This window comes from Elephantulus edwardii, unplaced genomic scaffold (genome assembly GCF_000299155.1).
Source record: "Elephantulus edwardii isolate Elephantulus edwardi_28Jun2011 unplaced genomic scaffold, EleEdw1.0 scaffold00083, whole genome shotgun sequence".
NCBI lineage: Eukaryota > Metazoa > Chordata > Mammalia > Macroscelidea > Macroscelididae > Elephantulus > Elephantulus edwardii.
The window spans coordinates 6,089,901-6,099,702 of record NW_006399833.1 but is presented as its reverse complement, the minus strand read 5'-3'; the positions used below and the strand labels follow the sequence as shown (position 1 = coordinate 6,099,702).

General features: G+C 38.1%; 1 pseudogene; it reads left to right on the top strand.

Moving 5' to 3' along the window:
• The first annotated feature begins 7,357 nt into the window (after window positions 1-7,357).
• On the top strand, window positions 7,358-8,310 carry LOC102861621 (annotated as a pseudogene).
• The last annotated feature ends 1,492 nt before the right edge of the window (window positions 8,311-9,802 follow it).

Sequence of the window (9,802 nt, the reverse complement as noted above, 5' to 3'; positions counted from 1 at the left end):
GTAGTTGGAAAACATGAACTCGGTGACCAAAAAATGAAGCTGGAGATAGAATGATAGAATTCTGTACAATCAATGACTTATTCATTGTGAATTTTTTTTATAAGAAGCAAACACAGGTTATACACATGGATTTCACTTAATGGTATGCATAGGAATCAGACTGATTACACAACACTTCAATCATGGGGAAAGCTTAATATCAGTTGTGAAAACTAGGCCAGGTGCTGATTGTGGAAGAGACCAGCAACTCTCATACGCAAGTTCAAGCTGAAGCTACAGAAAGTTAAATCCACAGGAGTGAAAATTTGACCTTGATTCTATCACACTTGAATTTCAAAAGCATCACAGGAACAGGTTTGAGGCCTTAAACACTAATGAGCGAAGACTGGATGAGCTGTGGGAGGATATAAAAAAATACGAACCATGAAGAATGTAAAAGGTCATTTCAAAGAGAGAGGATGAAGAAAAGACCAAGATGGATGTCAGAAGAGATGCTGAATACACTAGAGTACCAAGAAGCCAAAGCAAAGGGAAGAAATTAAGGAGCTAAACAGAAGATTTCAAAGAGCAGTGAAGGAAGACAAAGTATTATAATCAAACAAGCAAAGAGCTGGAGTCAGAAAATCAAAAAGGCCAAACTCGCTTGGCCCCTTTCTTAAGATGAGGAACTCAAGAACAAATTCAAGGCTTGACTTGCAATGTTTAAGGATGCTTTGGGCAGAATATTAAATGATCCAGGAAGCATTAAAAGAAGATGGAAGGAGTATGCAGAGTCACTGTACCAAAAGGAATTGACTGACACAAAAAAATATCATGAAACAATGTATGAGCAAGAGTCAGTGGTGATGAAGGAAGACGATCAAGATGCTCTAAAAGAATTGGCAAAAAAAAAAATCAAGGTCCCAGGAATTGATGGCATACCAATTGACATATTTCAACAAACAAATGTTCACCTAGTTGTGCCAAGAAATCTGGAGGACAAACAGCTGGCCAACTCACTGGAAAAGAGCCATATTTGTTCCCATTCCAAAGAAAAGTGACCTGAGTGTGGAAACCATTGAACAGTACCATTAATATCACATGCAAGCAAGATTCTGCTGAAAAATATCCAAAATGACTGGAACAGGACATCAGCAGAGAACTGCAGATGTGCAGGCTTGACTTAGAAGAGGTCGTGGTACTAGGGAGGTTATAGCTAATGTTAGATGGATCTTGGCTGAAAGCAAGAAGTATTAAAGGAATGTCTAACTGTGTTTCATTGACTATGTAAAGGCCTTTGATTATGTGGATCATAACAAACTGTCGCTAACTCTGAGGATAATGGGAATCCTAGAACACTTGATTGTGCTTTTGTGAAACCTATACTTGGACCAGGAGGTCATCATCAGAACAAAGCAAGGAAACACTGTATGGCTCAAAATCAGGAAGGGTGTAAGCCAGGAATGTGTCCTATCTCCATACTTTTTCAATCTATACACAGAACAGATCATCCAGGAAGCTGGGCTCTATGAGGAGGAGTGTGGCATCAGGATTGGAGGAAGACTCATCAACAATCTGCATTATGTAGATGACACAACCCTGCTTGCTGAAACTGAGGAGGGCTTTGAGCACTTGCTGCAGAAGGTGAAGGACTACAGGCTTAAATATGCAGTGAAGTTCAACATCAAGAAAACAAAGATTTTCACCACTGGTTCAGTTGGCAGCAACAGGATGGATGGTGAAGAGACTGAGATTGTTAACAGCTTCAGTTTGCTTGGCTCCACAATCAACACTCTTGGTACAAACAGCCAGGAAATCAAAAGGCGAATTGCACTAGGAAAGTCTGTAGTCAGGGACCTCTCCAGCATACTGGAAAGCAACAATGTTAACGTGAAGACTTAGGTGTGCCTGATCAAGGACAGTCTTTGTAATTACTTGTGATGCATCAGAAAACTGGGCAATGACTAGGGATGATAGGATAATCAATGCCTTAAAGCTCTGGTGCTGGAGAAGAGTATTGGATATACCATGGACTGCTAGAAAAACAAACAGGTCCATCCTGGAGAGGGTGAGACCAGGCTGCGACTTGGAGACAAGTACTCTGAAGTTTCATCTGCCATACTTTGGACATGTTGCAAGGAGGGACCAGTCCTTGAAGGACATATTTGGGAAGGTGGAGGGACAGTGCAAGAGAGGAAGACTTTGATGAGATGCATTGATTCAGTGACTGGGGTAATGGAGGTAGGTGTGTCAGAGACAATAAGGTCGGCACAGGATAGTATAAGAGTTCAGAGTTGTACAGAGGGTCGCTATGAGTCGTAAGTGCCTCAACAGCACATAATAACAACAACAATTATGTATATAGTTAGAATTCACCAGTCGCTCCTTAGGAGAAGAGTGGTCAATCTCCTTCCATGTGATTAACTGCTTCTGAAAACTCACTGGAAGGTCAGCTATGGGTCAGGTTTGACTCAATGGTACACAACAACAACAAAATCTATATACACACTTCTCATTGCTACTTGCAATAGCTATATTGTCTTTATCTCAGTTTTCCCCAGGTTGATCTTCCTTTGTCGTGATCCTTATGGTGTTGTTTGTCTACTCATTACATTCTATTCTACATTTCCCCTCCTCCACCTTTCAGTTACCCTCCTGTTGTAATTGTAGCATTCTTATGCAATATTTATCCTTTTGTAACTGAATTATTTCACTCATATCATGCTTTCTAGGCTCTTCCATATTGTGCCATAGTTTTCTAAAATACTTCATTGTTCTTTATTGCTTCATAGATTTTCTAGCCATTCATTTGTTGATGGCTATTTGGGTTATTTCCATATTCTTGTCATGGTGAATCACACTTCTATAAACATAGGCGTATATATCTTAGTTTGTGTCTCAATTCTGAATTCCTTGGAGTATATTCTTAGCAGTGAGACGGTTAGGTCATATGGGATTTCTAGCATCACCTTTTTGAGGAAATGTCAACCTGTCTTCCATTGTGATTGCACCATTTTATAGTCCTACCAATCGTTGTTTGCAAGTTCCATTCTCAACGCATCCTCTCCAACATTTATTGCTTGCAATCCTGTTAAGCTTTGTTACTATTGCTGGGGTGAGATAGTATCTCATTGTTTTGATTTGCGTCTTTCTCATTGCTGGTAATTTTAAACATATCTTCGTGTGTCTGTTGGCTATCCAAATGTCTTTGTTAATGAACAGTCTTTTCATATCTCTTTCTCATTTTGTGATTGGGTTATCAGTCTTTTTCTTGTGGAAGCCCTGTTGTTGAAGCTAGTTGCCATTGAGTCAAGTAGAAACAACAGATCTGAATGTTGTCCAGTCCAGTGCCAACCTCACAATCTCTGGCACACTCAAGCCCATTGCTGCGGTCACTGTGTCAATCCACCTGATTGAGGGTCTTCCCCTCCTTCACTGTCCCTCCACCTTTCTAAGCATGACATCCTTCTCCAAGGAATAGCCTTTCCTAGAAACATGCCCAAAGTATGCAAGATGAAGTTTCAACATCCTTGTCTCAAAGGAGAACACTACTTTTGGCAGTCCATAGAATATTCAATACTTTTCTTTAATACCATAGTTCAAAGGCATCAATTCTTCTGTCATACTTAATCATTTTCCAGCTCCCAGAAGCATACAAAGTGATTAAAAAGACTATGGTCTGAATCAAGTACACTTTAGCCCTCAAACTAATATCATTGCTCCTCAATAATTTGGAGGAGTCCCTGATTGCAGACTTTCCTCGTACAACATGTCTCCTGATCTTCTGACTGCTGGTACTAAGTGTATTGATTGTGGATCCAAGTAAGAGAAAATCATTGACAGTTTCAATATTTTCTCTATCTATTATGATATCACCTCTTGGTCCAGTGGTGAGAATTTTTGTTTTCTTAATCTTGCTATGAAATTCATATTGAAGGCTGCAGTCCTCAATTTTAAGCAGCAAGTCTTTCAAGTTCTCACTTTCAGCAAGCAAGATTGTGACATCCACATAACAAAGCTTATTGATGAGTCTTCCTCCAATCTTGATACCATATTCTTCTTGACAGAGTTCAGCTTCTAAAATAATTTGCTCACTGTACAGATTGAATAGGTATAAAGAATACAACAATGAAGCATGCTTTTCTTAATTTTAAACCATGTAGTGTTCCATGTAATAACCACAAGTTTTTGGGTCCGTGTGCTTTTTTGGGCTTGTGTTTGACATGCAGGACTGCTCTTCGCCCCAGGAGCGAGGCCCTTGAGGCTTGCCCTAGGGTTTAAGGCAGGCAGTGGCTTAAAGCCTCAAAGGGCCCTTGGGCCTGCAGCCCTTGGGCCTGGTTCAAATTGTTTTTCTGTCATTCTAGGTGATATAGCACTGGTCTTTGCATTGCTATACAGAGGTAACTCATGGTTGCTGTGATGCTGAACACTGTTGCACTGATGTGCCAAATGTGATAATCATTATCCATGGTGGACAGTGTTTGGTGGAGCTTCCTGATTAAAACAAGCTTAGAAGCATGAGTGGCATCTAATTCCAAAATGACTTGCCTCCAGAAACTCTATGGACAGTGCTCAGGCCTTTCATTCATAGGGTCGCTATGAGTTGTCTACCACATGACGGCACCTAAAAACAACAGTATTCCTTTGCTCTGTTCTCATAACAGGTTTTTAATCTAAGTTTTATATGAGTACAATTAAGTGTTCTGAGATTCCCATTATTCTCATTGCTAGCCATAATTTGTTATGATATTAAAAATTTGGAGATTTTCCTGTTGGCTTTCTAATACTGATCTCTAGTTTGGTTCAATTAATGGTTAAACAACATAGTATGCCTCATGTCCTTTATACATTTTTAAAATTTGTTTTGTGTCTCAGGACATGGTTTATCTTGATGTATATTTTATTGACAGTTGAAAAGAATATTTCAAAAGAATGTTAATGTATACAACCAATTTTTTTCCCAAAAAAGAATATTTATGTGAGTCTTTTTGGGTGGAACATTCTATAAATGCCAATTGTGTTCTATTGTCCCTGAAGATTTTGTTTAGTAATATCTTTGTTAATTTTCTGTCTAGTTTTTGTTGTTATAAGTCTTCAAGTCAGTTCAAATTCACAGTCATTCCATACATAACAGCATAAAATACTGCCAGATGTATATCATCCTTACAACAACAACTTTACCAAACATGATTTTCATCTTCAGGACTAGTCCCTCTTGAAAACATGTCCAAATTACTTGATATAAAGCCTTGCTACTCTCCCTTCTAAGGATTATTCTGGCTGTATTCCATTCAAGATTTGTTTGCTCCTCTGATGGTCAATGGTATAGCAAATTTCCTTTGCCAAAAACATCATTACAGGACATAAATTCTCCTTCAGTATTTTATAGTAATCATCCTGGTTTTACATTCATATGAGGTGAAATGAAAATAACATGGTTTAGCATCACCTGAGAAGACAGTGTTCAACAACCTTGGTGAGTAGGGACTAAGGTCTTAAAAAAGCTTATGAACAGTCACCCAAGATACAACTATTGTTATCTCCTTAAAAAGAGTGAACAACATCCAAGATTTAAGGAAAACATTAGACAGAAGGACTAATGTGACCTTTGCACTCTGAGGCAACAAGAACTAGACAGTGCTCACTTACTAATAAAGATAATCTGGTAGGGATCACATAAAAAGGTGCTGAATTGACTAGGATAAAAATATGAAACTAACCCCAAATCACAAGAAAGACCAGACTTAGTGGTCTATCTGATAGAGACTGGGGAGAACCCTTGAGACTATGGCCTATAGCCACCCTCCCAATATGGAAATCAAACTACTCCTGGAATCACTTTTTATTAAAAAGGAAGACAAGCCTATAAAATGAATAACAATTACAGTTAATGTATCTCTCAGGAGACTCAATCACAGGGAACCAGAAGGGCATAATTTACCTAATAACAGCACAGCAGGCAGGAAGGAAAAAGGAAGAGGGGTTAATGTAAATAGGAAACCCAGAAAAGGATTTGGAAAAGTGATGTTATGTTGAGGGGCTTGCAATTAATGTTATGAAACAAAATGTGTAAATTGTTGAATCTGAAATTAATTTGCTCCTATTTAATCTATACCACAGAGAACAGTGCAATACCCTCATCCTGGAGTATCTCCTACAACTATAAAGAGAAAAATAGAAATATTTATGTAGTGTTAAGGCTATAATATGTGTAAGGCTGTTTGTTACTACCAACTCAGTACTGTAACTAACGAAGAACCCCTTAATTGGAAAGTTAAGTACACCTTCACAAAAGAAAAAAAAAACAACCCAACACCTGAATTCACTGCCATCAAGCCATATAAATGCATAGCAACCCAATATCAGTTTTCTGAAGCTAAAACCTTCCATCAGATTTCCAAGTCTCTTTACAAAGGAAGAAACTTCCTATGTTTTTCTCCCACAGAGCAGCGGGTTGATTCAAACTGCTGATCTTACATTAATTATACCACCAGAGCTACTTAAGATGCACTTACTTCATTTACTCACTATTGTCGAGTCGGAATTGCTCATAGCTGCCCTCCCAAGGCTGGAAATAGTGTGGGAGGAGAGTACTCCTCTTTGTCCCTTGCAGTCACTGGGAGATTAGAACCTCCAGAGAGGGACAGACTTTGCATTAGCAGCTCAGTTCCCTAAACCACCAGAGCTCCGTATTTGAGCTGGGCTCTGAAATTTTAATGAGGTTTCTATGTGTCAATGAGGGGAAAGACCGCTTCAGGCAGAAGGACTAAAATGTTCACGTTCATATGCACTTAATGTGCTCTGGGTACAGCTGCAGCACATGAGAATAACAGCCTGAGAGAAAATGATAGGAGTCATTGAGGGTTCGACAGCTAGGAATAAAACAATCAAAGCCGCAATAAAAAGGTCATAACTGTGGGCAACAGTGATAAATTAAATTAGATTTTCATCAAATTGCATCTAAACTAAAACTTCCTGACCACACTGACCTCAGACTCCAGTGCCATAATTGAGGTTATTGATAATTTAATCCACTACTGATAATAGGGAGCTCTGGTGGCCTAGTGGTAAGAAGCTGTGCTGCAATCCCAAGGTAAAAAAACCAACATCTGCTCCACAAGAGAAGAACAGCCAATCTCTTCCCATGTGATTTACTACTTCTGAAAACCCGTGGGAGGGTCAACTATGGGTCGGTTCTGACCTGGTGATACACAACCACATCAATTGATAATCAAGATGCTTTGTTGTTGTTATGTGCCATGAGTAAAGTATGACTTCATATATATTTATATTAGTTATAATTGTTATAGTTATAGTTATAGTTATAGTTATAGTTATAGTTATAGTTATAGTTACAGTTATATCCTATATAATAAAGATGCATGCAGGGCGGAACCAGCAGGGGCACACGCAACACAGCAAGATGGCGGCTGGGTTCAAGAAGAGTACTGCCATGCAGATGGAAGAGAACTTGGTGAATTCAGAGTGACATCCTCTTCCTAAACAAGATGTCTCCGGAAACTCTATGAACATTGATAAATAATGATGGTTATAGAAAGGCTTCAGGCCTTTGATTCATAGGGTCGTTATGAATCATGCTCCTCTTGAAGTCAATCAACATCTGTGAACATAGGGTTCGATCAATACAGCAGATGGTTCAGCTTTACTGAAGCTAGGAAATACTACTATAATTTGTGGAATTAGAGCAAAAGTCACACCACCACCAATAGATGCCCCTGATAAAGGGGATATAGTTCCTAATGTAGATCTACCACCCCTGCATTCATTGAGATTTCCGTCTACACGCCCTGGCGAAGAGGCTCAGTGGCCAGCCAGCTCATTGTAGATGCCATTGAAAATTCACAGGTAATGCAGAAAGAAGACTTATTTATTTCTCAGGGAAAGCTTGTCTGGATTCTATAGTGTAATCTCGCTTCAACTATGATGGAAACATTTTGGATGCTTGTTCCTTTGCTTTGTTAGCAGCTTTAAAAAAATGTACAGTTGCCTGAAGTTACTGTAAATGAAAAAAACTGTCTTAGCAGAAGTTCAAGTCATTTGAATACTATAAATTACCCAGTTGCAATTTCCTTTGCCATATTTGATGACACTACTGATAGTTGGCCCTACTGGAGAAGAGAAACATCTGGCAACTGGAACCTTAACATAGTAATGGACGAGGGCAGTAAACCGAGCTATCTTCACAAACCACGTGAAAGTGGAATGACTTGGCATTAAACTTCAGGACTGTATGAGTCAAGAGGTTACAAGACACAAAAAAGTGGAAAAAAATTGATGGATGAAGTAATTCACAGCATGAAACCCACATAAAGCACATTTTTAAATGCAGTTTTGTAAAAACTATTTGTTAGCACTATGCACAAACCTTTTATACTAAATAAATATGAAACAAGTTTTTTGGGGGGGAAGAAAAAGGGTGCATGCATCGTAGTAAAAGAGATTTCAAAAAATATAGAGGAAGAAAAATTTGGGCTCTTGTCCAATGCTTATTTAGAAAGATATCTAACTTTCAAGTTAAAAAGATGAGGAAATTAATCTCGATAAGACCTTCCTCCCCACTTTCTTAATATTTCCAAAATATCTATTTTTAGAATAGTATGCTTTTGACTCTCAGGCATATTAAGAGATGCAGTCAGTACCGTAAGTACAAAGAGGCTAAAAGGAAGGAATATGAGGTTTATTTCATCCCTCGGAATATATAAATTATTCTATTATACAAGAGTAGTAATTATTTCATATTTGGAGGCTCTTAAATGTATATTAAGATCTTTAATAACACTGAATTATTTTTATATGTTTACATCTTTTTAAAAAATGCAGATAATTTTTTTCTTAATAATTCTGTTAATTCAAATTACATATCTACATAAAATGACAAAAGAATAGACATAACTCAGACTTTGTTTCAATAAATATTCGAGAACATGTCATCCACTTCCTAAATAACATGCCTCCAGAAACTCAATGAACTTTGATAAATGTCAATGGTAGAGGGGCTTCAGGCCTTTTGTTCATAGGGTGGCTAAGAGTCATGCTCAACTCAAAGGCAACCAACAACAACAAAAATGGTGGGAATATTGGCATAAAATATTAAAATATCCAAACAACAAAAGGATAGAAAAACTATGGCATATTTACACAATGGAATACTACGCAACATTGAAAACCAACGAACTCATAAAGTTCCCACAAAAAGAAAGAGCTTGGAGGACATTATGTTGAGTGAAAAACTATGGTATAGTCACACAGTGGAATATTCACACAATGGAATACTACGCAACATTGAAAACCAACGAACTCATAAAGTTCCCACAAAAAGAAAGAGCTTGGAGGACATTATGTTGAGTGAAAAACTATGGTATAGTCACACAGTGGAATATTCACACAATGGAATACTATGCAGCATTGAAAAACAACAAATTCATAAAGGTTCATAAATAAATTCATATACTAGGTGAAATATCTCAGTCACAAAAGGACAAATACTGTATAACACTGCCATTATAAAATAGGACAGATGGGGGGGCAGAGATTGGGAAAAGAGTGGCTAGATAATGAACACTGCAGTAGAACAGATGAGAGGAAGAACTGCCAAAAGGAATATATGGTTAGACATTTCATGTATGACAACAATCTGGAACAGGGTTGCATTGCTGGGTGGGCTAGGGGAGAGGAGAGAGAAGGGGAAGAAAATGTACAACCAAATAGAGAGAGTAGAGAGGAGAGGGATAGATAGAGATACATACATTGTATTATATACTGTCAAGTTGGAACCAATTCATAGCTGACCCTCCCATGGATT